This window comes from Martes martes (genome assembly GCF_963455335.1).
Source record: "Martes martes genome assembly, chromosome: 4".
NCBI classification, from domain to species: Eukaryota; Metazoa; Chordata; class Mammalia; order Carnivora; family Mustelidae; genus Martes; species Martes martes.
In genome coordinates, this window is record NC_137891.1 from 118,218,506 (window position 1) to 118,240,928 (window position 22,423).

The 22,423-nt window shown below is 39.9% G+C and overlaps 1 protein-coding gene across 4 annotated transcripts in view; it reads left to right on the forward strand.

The window, feature by feature from the left end:
- LOC308341538 (uncharacterized protein) overlaps nt 1-22,423 on the forward strand; it is a 204,795-nt gene that overhangs the window by 91,435 nt on the left and 90,937 nt on the right. The window contains exon 1 of one of the 4 annotated variants that reach the window (XM_080801569.1): nt 3,194-3,316. The exons of the other annotated variants lie outside the window; for them this stretch is intronic. The gene's annotated coding sequence lies outside the window, so the exon portion shown is untranslated. Of the gene's footprint in view, nt 1-3,193; nt 3,317-22,423 lie in introns of those variants that run through there. 4 annotated transcript variants of the gene reach the window in all.

Here is a 22,423-nt window from a genome sequence, read left to right on the forward strand (position 1 = left end):
TTGCCATACCCAGAACACATTACCAAGAATCAGGACCCTTGACTGATGGTCTTCATATTGCTTTGTGCACTCCTTATGGTAGTTAATTTTCCGTTTAAAAATTTATACCAGTTCTTTCTTCTTCTTAAGATGGTTCTCTTTGGGGGCGCCTGAGTGGCTCAGTGGGTTAAGCCTCTGCCTTCGGCTCAGGTCATGATCCCGGGGTCCTGGGATCGAGCCCCACATCGGGCTGTCTGCTCAGCAGGGAGCCTGCTTCCCCCTCTCTCTCTGCCTGCTTCTCTGCCTACTTGTGATCTCTCTCTGTCAAATAAATAAAATCTTTAAAAAAAAAAAAAAAAGATGGTTCTCTTTGGTCTTCATTGCCTCCGAGCTGGGCATTTTGTCAGTTTCTGCTTCCTAAGGGAATTAAAATCAGGCTAACACACAAAACCATGGGCAATCTTCTCATTGGGAAATTAGACAAAAAATTGAATCATAGTTATGAGCCCCCATTTAATCACATATTACTGAGAGTTATTTTCCTGAGTCATGAGAATGAACAGTATAATGAGGCTATAATGATAGTCAAGGTTCAGCCACCATGAATTGCTATGTGTAAATAATATACTTAAATATAATTTCTTGATTTATCAACTCTAGATTGTATCTATTTATGCTAAACTGTTATGCATTAATATTATGATGCACTTCTTATCTCTCAGTTTTATTAGTTATACTATTAGTGTTTTTAATAGTTTCATTTATAACTAAATGATACATTATGGTCTCTATTTATTATTTACCCAATAATTTAGAGAGTATCTATTGACCCCTCATTTGATAAGGAAAACAATTAGTGAACCTACTCTTTTCCATCTAGTTTCCTCTCCTTCCTCCTCCACATCGTAACTCCTATTAGCTGTACTATTGCTTTTACATAGTCTATACCTGTCTGCCCCACTTTGTCTACAAGTTAATTCCATGAATTGAAATTAAATAAATGCATATGTAATATAATTTTAATATAAATAGAGTTCTTCACAGATCTAAGTGAAATGATTAAGAAGGATATGTTAACCTATGTCATTTAATTTCTGACTCTTGAAGGAGACCAGCTAGTCTAAGCATCAAGAGCAAATGGATTCTTATTTTCTAGCTGGGCTTCCTTATATGTGTTTGTTATTTGGACTATGAATTTCACTACATCTGTTTTATCCTATAACAGGTGAATGGACTTTCTTTACCAAGAGAAAAAGAAGTGATTCTATCTTATCAATTTCTAACACATGTGATTTGTTATAGAATTGGCTTGCTTGTTAAAAGCAATTTTTACGTAGCAGTCTCACTAATTTTGCTGATTGCTCAGTAATTTTACTCATTACCCATAGGCTATCTGCATACCTTTCTTCTTTTTGCATGGCCCTGTATTGGTACTGTTGTGCTTCAATTCCTTGTCTTCTACTTTTTAGGGTTCGTGTTTTGTTTTGCTGGAGCACATCCTCAAGTTTGTGTGAGCTCTCCAATAAAACTGATCATTGTTTGCTAGCTTTCACCCTGGATTAAAGTTTTATGAAATTTCATGAAAAGCCTTTGTTTCAATTTGCTTAATCCATTATGTTTTTAGCTCAGATAAACTTTCTCCTATAATTTAGTTGATTATGTCTCCCACAATATTTTTATCAGGAATTTTAATTAGTTACTTTAGTCTATTCTGGATTGACTTTTCCTATCTTTTACATTGTCTCGTGGTTTCCATTCTCTTATGGTTTAGTTCTGGGAGATTTTTTCATCTTTATCTTCCAAATCACCCAAATTCATTTGTAGCCATGTTCATTTATTATTGAATTCTTCCAGTGATTTTTTTTTTTAATTTCAGAAATTTTATTTAGTTCCTGAAAAATCTGTCTAATTTCCTGATTACTCTTATTGTAGAGTAGTCAAATTGTTTTCTGGGATGTAATATCTTCTGGAATATATCCCAAGATACCAATTAGTTTTTTTTTAAGGTTCTCTTCTGTTACATAGACTAGCTCTATTACCTTAGTGTCATTTGTTCTATTTGTTTACTTTTGATAACTTTCTTTTATGCTATTGGATAGGTAGCTATTAACATGGCTAAGTGAGGACCACGTAACTAGCATAAATTGACGGGAAAGTTTTTGTTATCATTCCTTCATTTGATTTATACCAAAGGACTTCTCCTCCTTCTGGTTAGGAGGGGATGTGCTTCTTACAGTCAGGCTTCCCTGTGGAGTGTGTAAACAGGAAATAGGCAGGTAGGTTTAGTACTCCTAACACTACTGAAACGGTGAGGCAGAGATGAGTGATTTCTCTACTTCAGTTCTGTGCCAGTGTGGAGCTGTTTTTCCTCCCCATGCCTCAAATCTGCCCATGCTTTGGACTGTTGTGTGGCTCTAGAGTTAACTCCAGCTCTGGTCTGTTTCTTTAATCCCAATCCCCAAATAAGGAGCCTCTGAGGTTAATCTAACACATTGCTTGGAAATCAGTTACCAAGAACTTAATTAAGATGAAGGCAAGTGCTACTCTGTACCCTTGTGGGAGGTGGTGGGATCATAGGATACTCTCAGCTGTTTTATAGACATTCCTTCATTTAATTGTCCTGAACCATGCATCAAAGCCAATTTCTGCTCTTCATGCCTGCCAACTCCAGAATTGAATCTTTCTGAGATTGTCTGGGAAGAACATCATCCACCTCAATAGATTATAATCAGTACATGAAATCAGAGATCCATACTTATTTCCCACTGTGTACTACAAGTCTACAAAAGTATCTGGCATATAACTGGCATCAATAAATATCTGTTGAATGAATGAATGAACAAATATAGTGATGGGTTTTGATATATTCCTTCTGATATATTTTCATTGTTATTTTAATGAATACTTTGAATTGTGGGTAGTCAGATTATCATTTTCAAATTGATGGAATTTTTAATGAATCATTAAACTCGTTGTGAACATCATGTACAATGTTTATGATCTATTACATAAAATAATCAAAATGCCTAATTGTATGTATACAATCATTATTACCTCTCAACTGTTACTCAGCTTGTGTATTTGTATGTGTGCATGTAGACAGGGACTAGGAAAAATATATAAATGACAGTTTAATTTCATTTGTTCAACTTTAAGACACTTAAGTTCGCTGGAGGAGTCAAGATGGCGGAGAAGTAGCAGGCTGAGACGACATCGGGTAGCAGGAGATCAGCTAGATAGCTTATCTAACCATTGTGAACACCTATAAATCCAACGGGAAATCGAAGAGAAGAAGAGCAACAATCCCAGAAACAGAAAATCGATCACTTTCTGAAAGGTAGGACCTGCGGAGAAGTGAATCCAAAGCGACGGGAAGATAGACCCCGGGGGGAGGGGCCGGCACCCGGCAAGCGGCGGAGCGACGGAGCACAAAATCGGGACTTTTAAAACTCTGCTCCACTGGGAGACATCGCTCCAGAGGCTAAACTGGGGGGAAACCCAGGCGGGGTCAGCATAACCCCAGGACCCGCGGGGTCACAGAAGGACTGGGGGTGTCTGAGTGCCGCAGAGCTCGCAGGTATTAGAGCGGGGAAGCCGGCTATAGCGACAAAGCCGAGGAGTGAGCTCTAAGCCCGGGGTTACCTTGTGCCGGTCGCAGGCTGGGTGGGCTCGGAGCGCGGCCGGAGGCCACGGAGACAAAAGCGACCCGGCGCTTTTCTCCAGCTCCAACAATTGACTGCTTTCCTCGAGGCGCGACCGCAAGCCAGGGAGGCGGGGCTATTGGGCGCTTTGCTCTGAGAGCGCACTGAGGAGCGGAACCCCAAGCTCTCGGCTCCTCCGGGCCGAGAGATTGGGAGGCCGCCATCTTCATTCCCGTCCTCCGGAACTCTACGGAAAGCGCTCAGGGAACAAAAGCTCCCGAAAGCGAACCCGAGCGGATTACTTAGCCCGGCCCCTGGCAAGGGCGGTGCAATTCCGCCTGCGGCAAAGACACTTGAGAATCATTACAACAGGCCCCTCCCCCAGAAGATCAACAAGAAACCATCCAAAACCAACTTCAGTCACCAAGAACAGCGGAATTCCACAGCAGGAGAAAGCAAATCCTACCTGGACAAAATGACAAGGCGGAAAAACTCACCTCAAAAAAAAGAACAAGAGGCCGTACCGAAGGCTGGAGACCTAATCAATACAGACATAGGTAGCATGACAGATCTAGAGTTCAGAATGACAATTCTCAAGGTTCTAGCCGGGCTCGAAAAAGGCATAGAAGATATTAGAGAAACCCTCTCCGGAGAGATAAAAGCCCTTTCTGGAGAAATAAAAGAACTAAAATCTAACCAAGTTGAAATCAAAAAAGCTATTCATGAGGTGCAATCAAAAATGGAAGCTCTCACTGCCAGGATAAATGAGGCAGAAGAAAGAATTAGTGACATAGAAGACCAAATGACAGAGAATAAAGAAGCTGAGCAAAAGAGAGACAAACAACTACTGGAACACGAGGAGAGGATTCGAGAGATAAGTGACACCATAAGACGACACAACATTAGAATAATTGGGATTCCAGAAGAAGAAGAAAGAGAGAGGGGAGCAGAAGGTATATTGGAGACAATTATTGGAGAGAATTTCCCTAATATGGCAAAGGGAACAAACATCAAAATCCAGGAGATGCTAAGAACGCCCCTCAAAATCAATAAAAATAGGTCCACACCTCGTCACCTGATAGTAAAATTTACAAGTCTTAGCGACAAAGAGAAAATCCTGAAAGCAGCCCGGGAAAAGAAGTCTGTAACATACAAGGGTAAAAACATTAGATTGGCAGCGGACCTATCCACAGAGACCTGGCAGGCCAGAAAGAACTGGCATGATATATTCAGAGCACTAAACGAGAAAAACATGCAGCCAAGAATACTATATCCGGCTAGGCTATCATTGAAAATAGAAGGAGAGATAAAGAGCTTCCAGGACAAACAAAAGCTGAAAGAATTTGCAAACACCAAACCAGCTCTACAGGAAATATTGAAAGGGGTCCTCTAAGCAAAGAGAGACCCTAAAAGTAGTAGATCAGAAAGAAACAGAAACAATATACAGTAACAATCATCTTACAGGCAATACAATGGCACTCAATTCATATCTCTCAATAGTTACCCTGAATGTTAATGGGCTAAATGCCCCAATCAAAAGACACAGGGTATCAGAATGGATAAAAAAACAAAACCCATCCATATGCTGCCTACAAGAAACTCATTTTAGACCCGAAGACACCTCCAGATTTAAAGTGAGGGGGTGGAAAACAATGTACCATGCTAATGGACATCAGAAGAAAGCTGGGGTGGCAATCCTTATATCAGATCAATTAGATTTTAAGCCAAAGACTATAATAAGAGATGAGGAAGGACACTATATCATACTCAAAGGGTCTGTCCAACAAGAAGATCTAACAATCTTAAATATCTATGCCCCTAACATGGGAGCAGCCAACTATATAAACCAATTAATAACAAAATCAAAGAAATACATCGACAGTAATACAATAATAGCAGGGGACTTTAACACTCCCCTCACTGAAATGGACAGATCATCTAAGCAAAAGATCAACAAGGAAATAAAGGCCTTAAATGACACACTGGACCAGATGGACATCACAGATATATTCAGAACATTCCATCCCAAAGCAACAGAATATACATTCTTCTCTAGTGCACATGGAACATTCTCCAGAATAGACCACATCCTGGGTCATAAATCAGGTCTCAATCGGTACCAAAAGATCGAGATCATTCCCTGCATATTTTCAGACCACAATGCTCTGAAGCTCGAACTCAATCACAAGAGGAAATTTGGAAAGAACGCAAATACATGGAGACTAAACAGCATCCTTCTAAAAAATGAATGGGTCAACCAGGAAATTAAAGAAGAATTGAAAAAATTCATGGAAACAAATGATAATGAAAACACAACAGTTCAAAATCTGTGGGACACAACAAAGGCAGTCCTGAGAGGAAAATATATAGCAGTGCAAGCCTTTCTCAAGAAACAAGAAAGGTCTCAAATACACAACCTAACCCTACACCTAAAGGAGCTGGAGAGAGAACAACAAAGAAAGCCTAAACCCAGCAGGAGAAGAGAAATCATAAAGATCAGAGCAGAAATCAATGAAATAGAAACTAAAAAAACAATAGAACAAATCAACAAAACTAGGAGCTGGTTCTTTGAAAGAATTAATAAGATTGATAAGCCCCTGGCCAGACTTATCAAAAAGAAAAGAGAAAGGACGCAAATAAATAAAATCATGAATGAAAGAGGAGAGATCACAACTAACACCAAAGAAATACAAACAATTATAAGAACATACTACGAGCAACTCTATGGCAACAAATTTGACAACCTGGAAGAAATGGATACATTTCTAGAGATGTATAAACTACCACAACTGAACCAGGAAGAAATAGATAACCTGAACAGACCCATAACCAGTAAGGAGATTGAAACAGTCATCAAAAATCTCCAAACAAACAAAAGTCCAGGACCAGACGGCTTCCCAGGGGAATTCTACCAAACCTTTAAAGAAGAATTAATTCCTATTCTCCTGAAACTGTTCCAAAAAATAGAAATGGAAGGAAAACTTCCAAACTCGTTCTATGAGGCCAGCATCACCTTGATCCCAAAACCAGACAAGGATCCCACCAAAAAAGAGAATTACAGACCAATATCCTTGATGAACACAGATGCGAAAATTCTCACCAAAATACTGGCCAATAGGATCCAACAGTACATTAAAAGGATTATTCACCACGACCAAGTGGGATTTATTCCAGGGCTGCAAGGTTGGTTCAACATCCGCAAATCCATCAATGTGATACAATACATTAATAAAAGAAAGAGTAAGAACCATATGATACTCTCAATAGATGCTGAAAAAGCGTTTGACAAAGTGCAGCATCCCTTCCTGATTAAAACTCTTCAAAGTGTAGGGATAGAAGGCACATACCTCAACATTATCAAAGCCATCTATGAAAAACCCACCGCAAATATCATTCTCAATGGAGAAAAACTGAAAGCTTTTCCGCTAAGGTCAGGAACACGGCAGGGATGTCCGTTATCACCACTGCTGTTCAATATAGTACTAGAAGTCCTAGCCTCAGCAATCAGACAACAAAAAGAAATTAAAGGCATCCAAATCGGCAAAGAAGAAGTCAAACTATCACTCTTTGCAGATGATATGATACTATATGTGGAAAACCCAAAAGGCTCCACTCCAAAACTGCTAGAACTTATACAGGAATTCAGTAAAGTGTCAGGATATAAAGTCAATGCACAGAAATCAGTCGCATTTCTTTACACTAACAACAAGACAGAAGAAAGAGAAATTGAGGAGTCAGTCCCATTTACAATCGTACCCAAAACCATAAGATACCTAGGAATAAATCTAACCAAAGAGGCAAAGAATCTATACTCAGAAAACTATAAAGTACTCATGAAAGAAATTGAGGAAGACACAAAGAAATGGAAAAATATTCCATGCTCATGGATTGGAAGAACAAATATTGTGAAAATGTCTATTTTACCTAAAGCAATCTACACATTTAATGCAATCCCTATCAAAATCCCATCCATTTTTTTTAAAGAAATAGAACAAATAATCCTAAAATTTATATGGAACCAGAAAAGACCTCGAATAGCCAAAGGAATATTGAAAAAGAAAGCCAAAGTCGGTGGTATCACAATTCCAGACTTCAAGCTCTATTACAAAGCTGTCATCATCAAGACAGTATGGTACTGGCACAAAAACAGACATATAGACCAATGGAACAGAATAGAGAGCCCAGAAATAGACCCTCAACTCTATGGTCAACTAATCTTCGACAAAGCAGGAAAGAATATCCAATGGAAAAAAGACAGCCTCTTCAACAAATGGTGCTGGGAAAATTGGACAGCCACATGCAGAAAAATGAAATTGGACTATTTCCTTACACCACACACGAAAATAGACTCAAAGTGGATGAAGGACCTCAATGTGCGAAAGGAATCTATCAAAATCCTTGAGGACAATGCAGGCAGCAACCTCTTTGACCTCCACCGCAGCAACTTCTTCCTAGGAACATCACCAAAGGCAACAGAAGCAAGGGCAAAAATGAACTATTGGGATTTCATCAAGATCAAAAGCTTTTGCACAGCAAAGGAAACAGTTAACAAAACCAAAAGACAACTGACAGAATGGGAGAAGATATTTGCAAACGACATATCAGATAAAGGGCTCGTATCCAAAATCTATAAAGAGCTTATCAAACTCAATACCCAAAGAACAAATAATCCAGTCAAGAAATGGGCAGAGGACATGAACAGACATTTCTGCAAGGAAGACATCCAGATGGCCAACAGACACATGAAAAAATGCTCCACATCACTCGGCATCAGGGAAATACAAATCAAAACCACAATGAGATACCACCTCACACCAGTCAGAATGGCTAAAATTAACAAGTCAAGAAATGACAGATGCTGGCGAGGATGCGGAGAGAGGGGAACCCTCCTACACTGTTGGTGGGAATGCAAGCTGGTGCAACCACTCTGGAAAACAGTGTGGAGGTTCCTCAAAAAACTGAAAATAGAGCTACCCTACGACCCAGCAATTGCACTCCTGGGTATATATCCTAAAGATACAAACGTGGTGCTCCGAAGGGGCACGTGCACCCGAATGTTTATAGCAGCAATGTCCACAATAGCCAAACTGTGGAAAGCGCCTAGATGTCCATCAACAGATGAATGGATAAAGAAGATGTGGTATATATACACAATGGAATACTATGCAGCCATCAAAAGACATGAAATCTTGCCATTTGCGACGACGTGGATGGAACTAGAGGGTATCATGCTTAGCGAAATAAGTCAATCGGAGAAATATAACTATCATATGATCTCTTTGATATGAGGAAGTGGAGATGCAAGGTGGGGGGGTTTGGGGGGAGGTAGGAAAAGAAAAAATGAAAAGATGGGATTGGGAGGGAGACAAACCATAAAAGACTCAATCTCAAGAAACAGACTGAGGGTTGCGGGGGGGAAGGGGGATGGGAGAGGGTGGTGGGGAAATGGACATTGGGGAGGGTATGTGCTATGATGAGTGCTGTGAAATGTGTAAACCAGACGATTCACAGACCTGTACCCCTGGGGATAAAAATACATTATATGTTTATTAAAATAAAAAAAATTTAAAAAAAAAAAAAAAAAAAAAAAAAAAAAAAAAAAAAGACACTTAAGTTCATGTTTTCTTTTTATTTCAATTTGTTGTAGTAATATTTGTGTGATAATAAAAATATCCAATTAAGTGCTAAAGGAAAGAGATACTAAGATCCTTCTGGGTGATCTAATATGAAAAAATATTTTACTCTGATAGTTAAAAAATCCTTCTAATATCTAATCTAAAACCTCCTTCCCATCCACAGCTTTTATAACTGTCCTTGCTATGTGACCCCACCACCCTTTCTAATGATTCGGTTTTATCTGCTTAGATAATCATATCTTTCATTATAATTTTTTAAATCAGTTTTTCTAGGTATTGTGCTAAAATCTGGGGATAGAAATATAAATAAATGTATCTTTTTAAGATCATAGGCTAGTTATTCTAGCCTATGATCTTCAGTGGATATTCAGAGAGGTTCTCACAGCCTTCGTTTGTGTATTTGCTGACTTTTAAGAAACTTTCCCCACCTTCAGTATGTTTTTGCTCATGTATCTAATTATAATTATTGAGTCTACTTTTGTAATTTTCAAGAAAGGAAGTGCAAAGTGAAGATAAGAAAAACAGGGAGAGGGGAAGAAGAAAAAAAGGGACAAAAAGAAAAGAAAGAAAGAAAAGCAGTGATAGAGATTATTTTAAAGAGTCAAGGCGTATAAGGACAACTGAGAGAAAGAGTTATCTTTCCTAGGCAAATATGATCAAAACAATAAAAACTGTATATTTTCCATACATATGTTTTCACATTGTGAATTATGTAGTGCTCTTATTTTGTTTCCATATTCTTATGGTTATTGCTACTTACTTTGTGGAGTCATTCACTTGTTTCTGTATATTGCTTTGTGTCATTATTTCTATGGCCACCTAAGTGCTATATAAATAAGTCTAATATATTTTGCTTAAAGGAAAAGTAAAAAGTGGTTTTGATTGAGAATTTGAGGGGGTTTTCTATATTAAAGTCCCCAGTCTTATCTCATAGATTTTATGATATCTATTTTGACTTCCATAGAAGTGTTCTCTCTTATTTAACTAAATTCTTTATCAATGAGGCTTCCAGAAAATTAAACTATTGCAATAGACAAGGGATTGATGTACTTCTAATGGAATTTCCATATGAGTTTATGCTTCTACCATAAGCTCAGGTGGTTAAATAGCATCTCTATCCATCCAGTTCTTCATGCCAGAAATCTGGGAGTTATTATGGACACCTGCTTCTGTCTCCATCCCTATCTCCTATACATCACAGCTCTTATTGATCCTACTTTCAAAATGGGTCTTGTTTCCTTCCAGTGCTCTTTATTTCCACTGTCAGCATTCTGATCCTGATTCAGACCTTGATCATCTCACACATGGATCACTGAAATTGCTTCCTAATTGCACTCCTAGCTGTCTTCGTTGATCCCTTCAATCCATTCCAGATAGCAGTAATAGAAGTGTTTTTAAAAACTCAAATTTAACCACATGACTCCTCTGCTTAAATGTCTTCAGTAGCTCCCATTGCTCTTAGAACAAAAGTCTCAGTTTTTATCATATTCTCCATTAACTGCTCTCTGTTAAACATACCCCTTTTCTTTTGGTGAGTAGAAGAGCTCTTTTCTGCTTTAGGACTTTTGTATACATTTTTTTTCTTTTATTATTTATTTATTTATGCCTAAATAGATCTTATCTGTGTTAAGATTTCTGATTAACTACCATTTCTCAGAGAAGTATTATTAGACTCTCTCCCTCTTCCATGGTCAGTATATTTATAATTAGCTCTTTTTTTTTTTTTGTTTTTGCTGCTGTTATTTGTTTAATGGGTATCTCTTCCATGAAACTTTAAGCCCCATAATGGGACAGATCATATACATTTTGTTTGTTATCATATTCTCAGTAACTAGAGCAGTGAACAGCTTAAAGCAGTTGCTCAAAAAATTTGGTGAGTAAATGAACAATGATGATCTTTGGCCTGGCAGAGATGGCAGTGGCAAATTAGGTCTGTTTTCTAAGATACGGCCAGCTCAGTCTCACAGGTACTGCCCTGGTGCTTTTTCTTAAGTTGTCCTGGGTATTTATCCAGTCAGAGCTGTGGTCACTCTGGCCACAAAAGGGTCTTTTTGAAATTAGTAGGAAGTTCATGCCTCCTCAGGCAATGTGGAGAAATAAATTCATCATTTCAGCATCAAGATAAAGAAGCATGAACCCATTCAACCAAGTATGAGGTGTCCATAGAGGAGAACATAAGCAGTAACCTCTTCGACATCAGCCACAGCAACTTCTTTCAAGATATGTCTCCAAAGGCAAAGGAAACAAAAGGGAAAATGAACTTTTGGGACTTTATCAAGATCAAAAGCTTCTGCATAGCAAAGGAAACAGTCAACAAAACAAAGAGGCAACCCACAGAACGGGAGAAGATATTCGCAAATGACACTACAGACAAAGGGCTGATATCTATAAAGAACTCCTCAAACTCAACACACACAAAACAGATAATCACATCAAAAAATGGGCAGAAGACATAAAGAGACACTTCTCCAAAGAAGACATACAAATAGCTAACAGACACATGAAAAAAATGTTCATCATCATTAGCCATCAGGGAGATTCAAATCAAAACCACATTGAGATACCACCTTACACCAGTTAGAATGGCTAAAATTAACAAGACAGTAAGCAACACGTGTCGGAGAGGATATGGAGAAAGGGGAACCCTCTTACACTATTGGTGGGAATGCAAGATGGTGCAACCACTTTGGAAAACACTGTGGAGATTCCTTAAGAAATTAAAAATAGAGCTACCCTACAACCTGGCAATTGCACTACTGGGTATTTACCCCAAAGATACAGATGTAGTAAAAAGAAGGGCCATCTGTACCCCAATGTTCATAGCAGCAATGGCCATAGTCGCCAAACTGTGGAAAGAACCAAGATACCCTTCAATGGATGAATGGATAAAGGAGATATAGTCCATATATACAATGGAGTATTATGCCTCCATCAGAAGGGATGAATACCCAACTCGTCAACGTGGACGAGACTGGAAGAGATTATGCTGAGTGAAGTAAGTCAAGCAGAGAGAGTCAGTTATCATATGGTTTCACTTACTTGTGGACCGTAAGGAATAATATGGAGGACATTGAGAGATGGAGAGGAGAAGTGAGTTGGGGGAAATCAGAGGGGAAAATAAGCCTTGAGAGACTGTGGACTCTGGACTCTGAAAAGCAAACTGAGGGTTTTGGAGGAGAGGGGGTTGGAGGGTTGGGTGAGCCTGGTGGTGGGTTTATAGAGGGCATGTATTGCATGGAGCACTGGGTGTGGTAAATAAACAGTGAATTCTGTAACACTGAAAGGAAATAAAATAAAATGGAAAAAAGTATGAGGTGTCCGTTCTTTTAATTCAAAGGATAGCATGCATGGATAATATATAATAAGCATTTATCAGTGTGCTAATAGTGTTTGAAATTCTACTAGGTGACATGATGAGGAAGCTCAAGATGGATGGAGTTGTTATATATTTGGTGTCTTGACTGTGCCTGCCAGAGCCTTTAAAGTCAGTTTAGTGGTCTATTAATGTGTCCATTATGAACCCAATTTCTTACCTTAGTCATTTTAAATCTCATCTGTCTAATAACTTAGTATATGTTATTAGCCCAAATTCAAACATTTTATACCAACTATAATTCTTAGTTGTTAAACCGGTTTTGACTTATTGGTGCCACATTAAAACCTTAATAGGTGGAATAATTGGCTCTCATAACAATTTGGAGTACGAGAAGTCCTGAGTGAGCACTGTTTCCAGATACCCAAAAAGCTATGAATGAGTCCCCTTTGCCCTCTGAAAAGCTATGAACGAGTCCCCTCTGCCCTCTATTGCATCTCCCCACCCCTGCTGATTCCGGTTTCTCCCAGTTTCCCAAGCCAGTCCTAATTGGATCCAAACAGGAGCCATTAAACCTGGCATGGCTGAGGGGAAACACCTTCCAGGGTTTCACTGGGGAATCTTTCCCCAGGAACAGCCAGTCAGTGGTGCAAAATGTTGGGCTTTAGATGTTTTTCCTTCAGAGGGATAAGCCTGAGGCCATCCTCAGGGAGAAAATTGATTCACCAAGCCTCCTGACTACTCAGCCCCATAGCATTCCAGACTCTTCTTCACATCTTAACAATGTGCGTGAAAATCTATCCCCCTACCAATCTGTGTACCTTTCCCATTTCTTAGTAACACCGAAGGTCCACCCCCCGTATAGCAAAGTCAGCTTTCCCCCCACAAAATGGACTTGTAGACACAGGTCTTCATGAATTGTAATCCTGCAGACAAGAGTCAGCTAGTCCAGTGTGTGTCCAAGTGCTCCAGAATCAGATATCTACATTTCTGGACTCTTGAGTCTGTTTATCCTCATTGCCTACCTACAAAATCTCTGGTGCAACCTGTACGTCTTTGAGTGCCTCTCCCCTCTCTAATTGAGAGAAAGCCTTCTGGGGTGCAATAAAGCTGCTTTAGGAAGGCAAGAAACAGATGGAAAATAAATGGGTTCAGGTGCTTCAGGGACCCAAGCGCTGCTGCAGAAGGCAGAAACAGAACATCTAAACACAAAAGAGTATTTGATTTTTGTCTTTTAAATTTTCAAGTGGGACAGAGAGAGTATCAAGGTGAAGAATCGGAGGTTCTCTCCTTGGTGCACATGACGCATGGACCGGACCCCGGTTAAAGCCAGTTGCTCTTTAGAATTTGGAGAAAATTTACTAGTGGCTCTAACCTGTGTGCAGTGTGTAAGGTGGGCCCTAAATCTGATTCCTGGTGAAGTAGTTTTTCTACTTTGAGAACTGGCTCATGGGGAGAAGGGTGCCTTTGAAAGACTGATGGGTTTGAAATCAGAATTGGGTTCCCAATCTGAATTCAACACGTGCTGTCTGCTGTTCCTGGATAAGTCACTTAACATCCCAGAGCCTTGGTTTTCAAAACTCTAAAACTGGGATAATAAAACTTGCAGTGGAGAGGTTTTGGAAGTATATAGAGGTGTGTGTAAAATATGGGTAACTGTTACCGTTACGAGATGAACACACAGGGAAGGTGTGTGGTTCCCGGCCCCACCCTCTCAGTCCCATGATGGACATCCTCTACAATCTCACCCCTTCACCGTCCCGTTTTCAGAATTCTTACCACATTTCTATGTAAGAATTGCTTTAGGTCCCACTCCTTGCCCTTGCTGCCTTGTTCTCCTTTATGTCCTTGCAACTGTGATCCACGAGGCCAGTGTAATTTAGAGCACAGGGAAAATCCAACCAGCGGTAAGATGTAAGGTGAGCTCATAAATTTGGGGATGAATTTTGCCAAGGAGTCGAGAGAGCCTTAGTGAATGGTGTTCTTGCCAAAACATGCTGCTTTCCAGGAAATGATTAATGATCAGTGGTGCTTATTGAGTGCTCACTTTGGGCCAGGTACTATTCCAAGTGCTTGTCTTGAATTTACTAATTTCCTCCGCCTCCCCAAATGCTGTGAGAAAGATCCCATTTTTACTCTCATTTTACAGGTGAGGAAATTGAGACCCAAAGAGATTGAGTGACATGTTCAGGGTGACAAGAGACACACTGGCCCGCTGCTCAAGGCCGACCATCTCCAGAGCTCATGTACTTAGCCACTAGGAAGCGCTGTCTCTTGAAACAACGAGAGGACATTTGTCCTGGTTGGCTGGACTTTCTAGCTAAATATAAATCTAGCCTCATGCAGAGCAACAGGTCCAATATAGTTTTACTGATATGCTCTCTGCACTATAACTTATATACAATGGCTTGGGGCAACCAGGAACATATCCGCTGAGGTTTATTGCCTGGCAGTCTAAGATTTATAACCTACATATGGTGGTGGTGTGTTTTTAACATCCCCCTCATGGATATTTTCTTAGTGAGATAGTAAGTTTCTCAAAGGTTTGTGTACAGCTTTTTTATTTCTCTTGTGTAGCCTTCATTCACAATGCTTTGGGGCTCAGTAAGTGGTTTTGATTGACTGCCTGCATTTCAGCAACTCTGCATGGTGATCACAGTGATTACATTTGCAAAATGTAAAAGGGCTAGTGCTGTGGTTCAGCTACTTAAGGATTTTATTCCAGGTTCTGGGACTTACCTCCTTAGCCTGTGTTTTAAGACAGCAAACCATTAGATATTCAATGTACATTGCTTAAGAGTTCACCATCAGAGAGGACCGGTGCTAGGTACTGTGGGGTACAAAAACAAGCAGGACACGGTTGCTACCCTCCAGGAACCCACAGTGTAGTGCAGATTAAGTTAAACAATATGCCACTAGAGGAATGATATATTCCTGGAAGAATCTGGAATAGCTTTTTGGAGAAAGTAGGATGTAACTGAACTTTGCAAAAAACAATAGAATTGAGAGGAATACACAGAACAAAGAAATTCTGGGAATGTTCCTTTACAGATGAGTAAGGATAGAAATTTCAGCCTGAGATGAAGCACTCATCTTAAGAGAAATTTTGTCCTCTGGAACTTAAAGGAGGTTAGTGAGATCTTCTGGAAAAGGTCTGTAGGATTTCAAAAGGGAGAACTGAGCATCTCATGATTTGCTTGGAATGGGGATTGGGAGAACTACATTCTTAAATGCTCTCTGTGTAAAACAGAATGTTGAATGCTTTTTTTTTTTTTTAATGATTTTTCTTTTTTTTTTTTAAGATTTTATTTATTTATTTGACAGACAGAGATCACAAATAGGCAGAGAGGCAGGCAGAGAGAGAGGAGGAAGCAGGCTCCCCGCTGAGTAGAGAGCTCGATGTGGGGCTCTATCCCAGGACCCTGGGATCATGACCTGAGCCGAAGGCAGAGGTTTTAACCCACTGAGCCACCCAGGTGCCCCTGTTGAATGCTTTTAAAAATGGATTGTTTGATCCTCACATCAGCTACAGTTGGGGAAACTGAGTCTTAGCAAAAAGGAACTTCATCATGCAGGTTTTCAGTGGCAGAGCTGACTTTCAAACAAACCCAGCTCTGTCTCCCTCCCAATCTATACAAATTATGAAATATACCTCATTCTGTCATATTATCTGAGCCTTTTGCTGGGGCTCTTATTTTTTCTTCTCTGTAGACACTGCATTTAGAGGAAAATATTAAAACATGCCTAAGAAGCCCAAGTTTACTTTTATTCAATGTGCATCAAAGTTTCACACTTACTGCCTGTTTTTCTTTTCTTTTTCACCCCAAAGTTTTTTTTCTTTTTTTTTTAAACTAGAACTTTTCAACCTTCCGTGATCTCTTTATAATTCCCTTTAGAATGCATAATTGTGCTCGATCAATTTGTTAGAGGCTTTTGAAGTGTTAAAAAAAACTACATTAAAATTATTTTCTTTCAGGTTTTATGTTAATGAACATAGGTGCTATTCAGAGCAAAGTCAGGGTGTCAGGGGAACTTTAGTTAAAGTTATTCATACATAAACTAAAAAAGGAAACATCTTTAGTGGAGGAAAAATACATTTAATGAGTAAGTACGGCACACAATTCCTCCTTTCAAAAATGTCAGCTCGTGTTGAACCTCCATTCTAGATATCTTACAATTACTTTGTCAACAGAAGGTAGAGTAGTGATGGATGACGCATTGGTTCTTGAAACCAAACTTTCTGCGAGTTACTTAGGCTGAAACTAAGTGCTTTTACATTCCAGTCTTATTGATGATAGTGGTTTTATATTTATCACCCTGTCATTTCAGTTGACTGTATCAGCCTCTTCCCTGTAAGAATATGGACACTAATGGAGGTGTGTCCTTAGTGCTCTGAAGGGTCACAGACTCATCCTGCTAACACAGTCAGGGCACAAGCTGTTTCCTGTGGAAACTTGGAGGCAGCTTTACCCATTTCAAAAAGGGATCAGCAAAGAGTGCCTTAAAAGGCCTTTGGAAATTATGTTCTCCCCGGCTCTCTTTGGACCATGACCCATCCTCGTGGTGCTGTACACAGAGGCTCCCGGCTCTCGCTAATGGAGCGTTACTGTTTTGCAGCTTCCCCTATAATAGGAAGAATTCTACCAGGACCTTGGCAAGTCCAGGACCTGATTGCAACACTTTATTTATAAGAAATTCTGTCAAGAATCAATAATAGTCTTGGGTCTCAACTTCTTTCTTTAATAATACTTTGATATGATTTGTCACAAGCGAGCCCAGAGTATCCACCAGATTTTATTACTTCGCTTGCAGCACAGTGTCTTATCTTTGAGTCATGAGATCAGCCATGGGGAGACCTTTAAAAAGCTATATTCTTTACTGTTTGGTTATTACAGAAAGTCTATATTACTCAATAATACCTTTTATAGGGTGTGCTGTCACATCTTCACACAGATGTTTAACCCCAATGTAGATATACTGGATGCCTGGAGGCCATTTTAGTGACATGGACATTGTTTTTCATGATTGGATGCCTGATGTATCAGTAGCAGTGAAAACAGAAAACACAGAACTACACACACACACACACACACACACACACATCCCACACAAAACAAGAATGCAACCACTGTACCAACAACAACAACAAAATCTTGACTTCTTTTTCCAGCCTGACATTTCTGATGGCGTCTCCAACTAACTGTCCATTTTGACAGAGATTTTGTTTAGAGTCCAGAGTGTTCGGTTTTTATGACCTGAAAGCAGCAGAAATCTGAAGAAGTCAATTTAGATTCCTTTCTTGCGTGCGATCAGCTCCTTGGGTTTCGCTGTACATCTCAATAAACACGATCCTTCGACATCAGTAGCATACTGTACAGCAGGGGCTCTAAATACGTTTTCTACTGCTCAGCCGTGGAATTCATATTGTTCCAGCTAATGCCTGTTGGTAAATGCTCGTATCGTTACATGCTGTATTTATAAAACTGTATATTGTCAGCCGAGGATTTCGTTTCTCCAATCTGTTTTTCTTCTTTGGAGGAAAATAGCAGAAAATGTTCTAATACCCGCTGTAGACAAAACACACGCAGACGCACACACTCAAATGCACTCACCCACAGACACACATACAAACCAAGATTTCAAAATTGTAATCATTTTGAATTTTGAAATTAGAGGAAATGAGGGAGAAACACTCCTTGGAAAGTTATCATTGTAGATCCTTCATGTGTCTGCAAATTGGTACTAATTTTCAATGTAGATTTAAGAAAATTGGTGGTATGTGAGCAAACATTTTATTTTAAAAAGTTTTCTGTTTTGTTCCTGTGGCTGCCACAGTTTTTGCTGTGGGGGGTTGGCCCCAGGAGGTCCCTGGCTTCCCTGGCAGCTGGGATTCTGGCTGACGCTCTGCCTGGGCTCAGCATGACCACTGCCTGGAAGGCATCCTCTCTTTGTCTCCTTGCTTTGTCCTAGAGTAAGCAGAGGCAGCAAAGCCAGGAGGCCACGGTGGTTTGGGCTGTGGGCTGTGACAGGCTGCTCTGAAAACTTCATCCCTCCTCTCTCTAGACAAGGCAGTGCACTCAGGACGCCTCCCGCCTCCTGCTCCCATTTTCTCCTCCAACTATTCTTATGCTGTAGCTGAGGGCTGAGAGGTGACGGGCCTCTGCTGCTGGCACTGCCTTCTTCCTCAGCTTCCCCAATATGGAGCATGGCTAAGAATGTGCAGTAACCTACCTTGAACTTGACTCGGGAACCCCTGATATATGTGGCGTCCAAGGGCAAGGGAAAGGAATTTATATTTGCCAAATATCTACAGTGTGCCCAAATCTGAGCTAGGCCCTCCACATATGTGAGCTCATTTCATGCTCATTATCACTACGAAGAAGGTATCATGCCTTCCGTGATGCAGATGAGGAGCTCTGCATTCAGAGATTAGGGGGCTTGCTGCCCAGTGTGGAAACTGGCCTACAGAATAAGGGAGGGCCGACTCCAGAATTCGTACTTGCTCTACTGAAAGCCATGCCACCAAAGTTGCCAAACCATGCTGCTAGCTTCTTCTGTTTTACCATGACCCCCGTTCCCTTGGAGATTCTCACAAGCCTACTTTTCAACCCATTCGCCCCATCATCCATGTACTCACTCTTCTCTCTTCCTATCCAAAGCCTACCCTGGCCCTCCTTCTCTTTGAACCCTTCTCCAATGAGCCTATTTGGGTTTTTTGGATATTTTTTCTAAACATTTCATTTTGTGATAATGATAGTTTCACATACCACTTTAAGAAATAAAATGCAGACAGACCCAGTTTTGCTCAGTTGTAACATTTTACATCACCACAGCATAATATCACAAACAGGATATTGATCTTGATGCACTCCACCAACCTCATTGAGATCTTACCGGTTTTCTGTGCACTCCTTTGTAATGTGTGCTGAATTCTATGCAGTTGTATCCCATGTGCAGATTTGTGGGATTATCAGCACAATTGAGATATGGGACAGCTCTGTCAGGATCCCTTGTACGACCCTCACAGGGTCACAGCCACCTCCCTGCCTATTCTTACCAACCCCTGGCCATTGCTAATGTGTTTTCTGCTCTGATTCTGTCACTTCAAGAATGTTCTACAAATGAAAGCATATGGTGTGTTAACATTTTGAGAGTAAACCTGTTTGGTTTTGAAACATTCACTCTGGACTGGAGTCCATTTTGTGTGAAATGATTCACTTATTTGTTTATTCAGAAATCCTTGTAGGCTGCCTACAGCATACCGGGAATTGTCTGGTACAATGATGAACCAAACGGATGCACATCTCTGTGCCATATATTTGGGTCCTTAGTCATAGTGACATATATTGTTCGTGAGGTATTTCCTGTCTAAACTCTTATCCTATCAGGTCACAAGCTCCCTGCGAGCTGAGAACCCATCACACAGCTTTGCCGTTTTCACACATAAGGACTTAGAGCAGCAAACCGTTACTGAGCATACAGAATATACACTTAATGGGGAAGGCAGGCTGCAGAGATCATCTGGTGCATTCTCCTGTGAAAAGACCTTTCAGAGAAGTGGCATCATCGTTCTCTGAACACATGAGAAGGGCCTTGCACTTAATAGTGACATATCAAACAGTGTCAACGTATCAGTCCCTTTCCTGATCCTTTCAGTCTTCAATACCTTTCACATAGGGACCTCACACTGCCCTCCTACATGCTCCCACTCAGGTAGAGCTTGGTCTCTCCTCTTCAATTTGTTGTTGGCCTGTTCCTCAGGTGCTCACCATGTTGGGTCACATCTATATATCAGGAAAAAAAAAAACCCACACAACTCATGCAAATGGTATATGCAAATGGCATATTTCATGTATATGTCACCTTTGACTATGGCCTGGTCACCACACCTTCCTTATGGACCACTTTTCAGTTACTCTCTGCTTGTGCAGAGGGCAAAGAACAAGTCTCCCCTTCTTCTGAACCATGAACAGACTGTGATGACCTTCAGGAACTTGTGATCATCTCAATCCAGTGCAGAGGAGAGAATAATAAACTCAAAACATTTGGTAAATGTTGAGTGGCCTCGACAAATATCTCACCGGCAAATTTAGGCCTATGGAAAAACAAACTCCCAATATGGAATGTGATTGTTATTGTAGTCCCATAGATTCCTACTGAGTAATAAACCAAGAGGAGTGGATTCTGTTGTGGGGCTTCCCAGCCAAAATTCTGGTGAATAGAGAATTGAATTTCCCAGATGAACTGCTTAAATTGAGTTATTTTCCTTCTGCCCAATTACAAGTCTATTGTCAATTTTATTAGCAATTGTTGACAAAGAATGGAACGTTAAAACCTCATTGGAGAATGTCGTATTCAGTGTCTTGTAAGAGAACTCCTAGAAACCCCAGGATACACAATGAATTGGTTCCAAAAAATTACCATTGTCCTCATGGGATATTTAAGAGGAGAATGCATTTTTTACTTCAGCACCTCTAAGAATATTGACTTGGCACCATAATCCATGTGCTGACGCTCAAATGATAGAATGAATCCTTGTAGCAAATGATACATTGGAAAGATGAGACCTGAAGTACTCCATGAATTTGAAAAGATTCCTTTATTCCATACATCATCTGTTTGGAGGATTGAGTTGTTGGCACTAGATGAAGCAGACAAGCTTACTGGCAAAGTGAAACATGTGGACTTTTATGCCTGGCTCTTGATGAATTAGCTGACCTTGCTGGTGCTGCCCAGTGTGCATCTTTCTTAGATTTTGTGTTTTAAGAATCACAGTTTCATTGGGGGTGAAGTGATCTAGATTTTGCAATAAAACATTTTCATGACCACTAGTGCACAAAGGAAATTTTAGGATAACAAAATGGACTTACCCCATGATTCATTTTGGCATAATTTCAGAGGAAGCCCAATCCTGAAGTAGCCACCATCTTCTGTGTAACACTTTTTACTACCTGTCCATCATTCAGGGAAGAGAGTACAGAACCATCAGCAGCTAAGACTGCTCCATGGTGGAAATCCACTTGGACTTCTCAGGTTGTTTGGATCTGCTGTCTTTGATTGAGGCTGGGAAGGAGTAAGCCCTTTCTCTCATGACGGGAGGTGGGGAGATATGCTGTTTTGTTTATCAACACAATTAATGATTTGGGTAGAAATTCTTACTTTTTGCAATTTACATGGAGTACAAAGAAGAATTGGTGCACAATTAATAAATTATTTGGCTCCCACAGGTTCTGGAAAGATTTAGAGAAATAAAAATTTCCAGAACAATAAACAAAAGTAAAAAATAGTCTGAGTTTGTTTTTTGTTTTTTGTTTTACAAAATTCTTTCTCTTACTATTTAGAAGACAATAATTATAGCATTCCAGATCATTTTTGGAGAAGATTTAGTGGGGAAGGTAAAACATTTTTATTCATCAAGCTATCATAATTTTGTCTTAGAAGGAATTTAATATTTCTGCCAGGCCCTAGAGGGAAGATACTGAAAGAACAATGGAATGCTTATAAAAGTTAGATCTAGAATTTACTGAGGTTATTACCAACTTAACAGAAACTGTCTTTTAAGAATGGAGCAAAGTTAATGTAACTGATGTTAATGTGACAAGATGAATGGAATTGTCTGAACAGATGACCCTATGTAGATTATGTGGAAAGATGATGATGGTGGTGGTGGTGGTGGTGGTGGTGACTTCAATCACAATCATTGTCCTACTAATAGAGAATATGTGCCATGAGGGGGAAAATTAACCTGGGAGAGTGGTATTGCATGCCCTAAAATGGGATAGCAGCAGATTTGTTACTAGAGGTATGATTTGAATTGCCTGTTTGCTGGTTTTCACTCTTAACAGTTGTAGGTG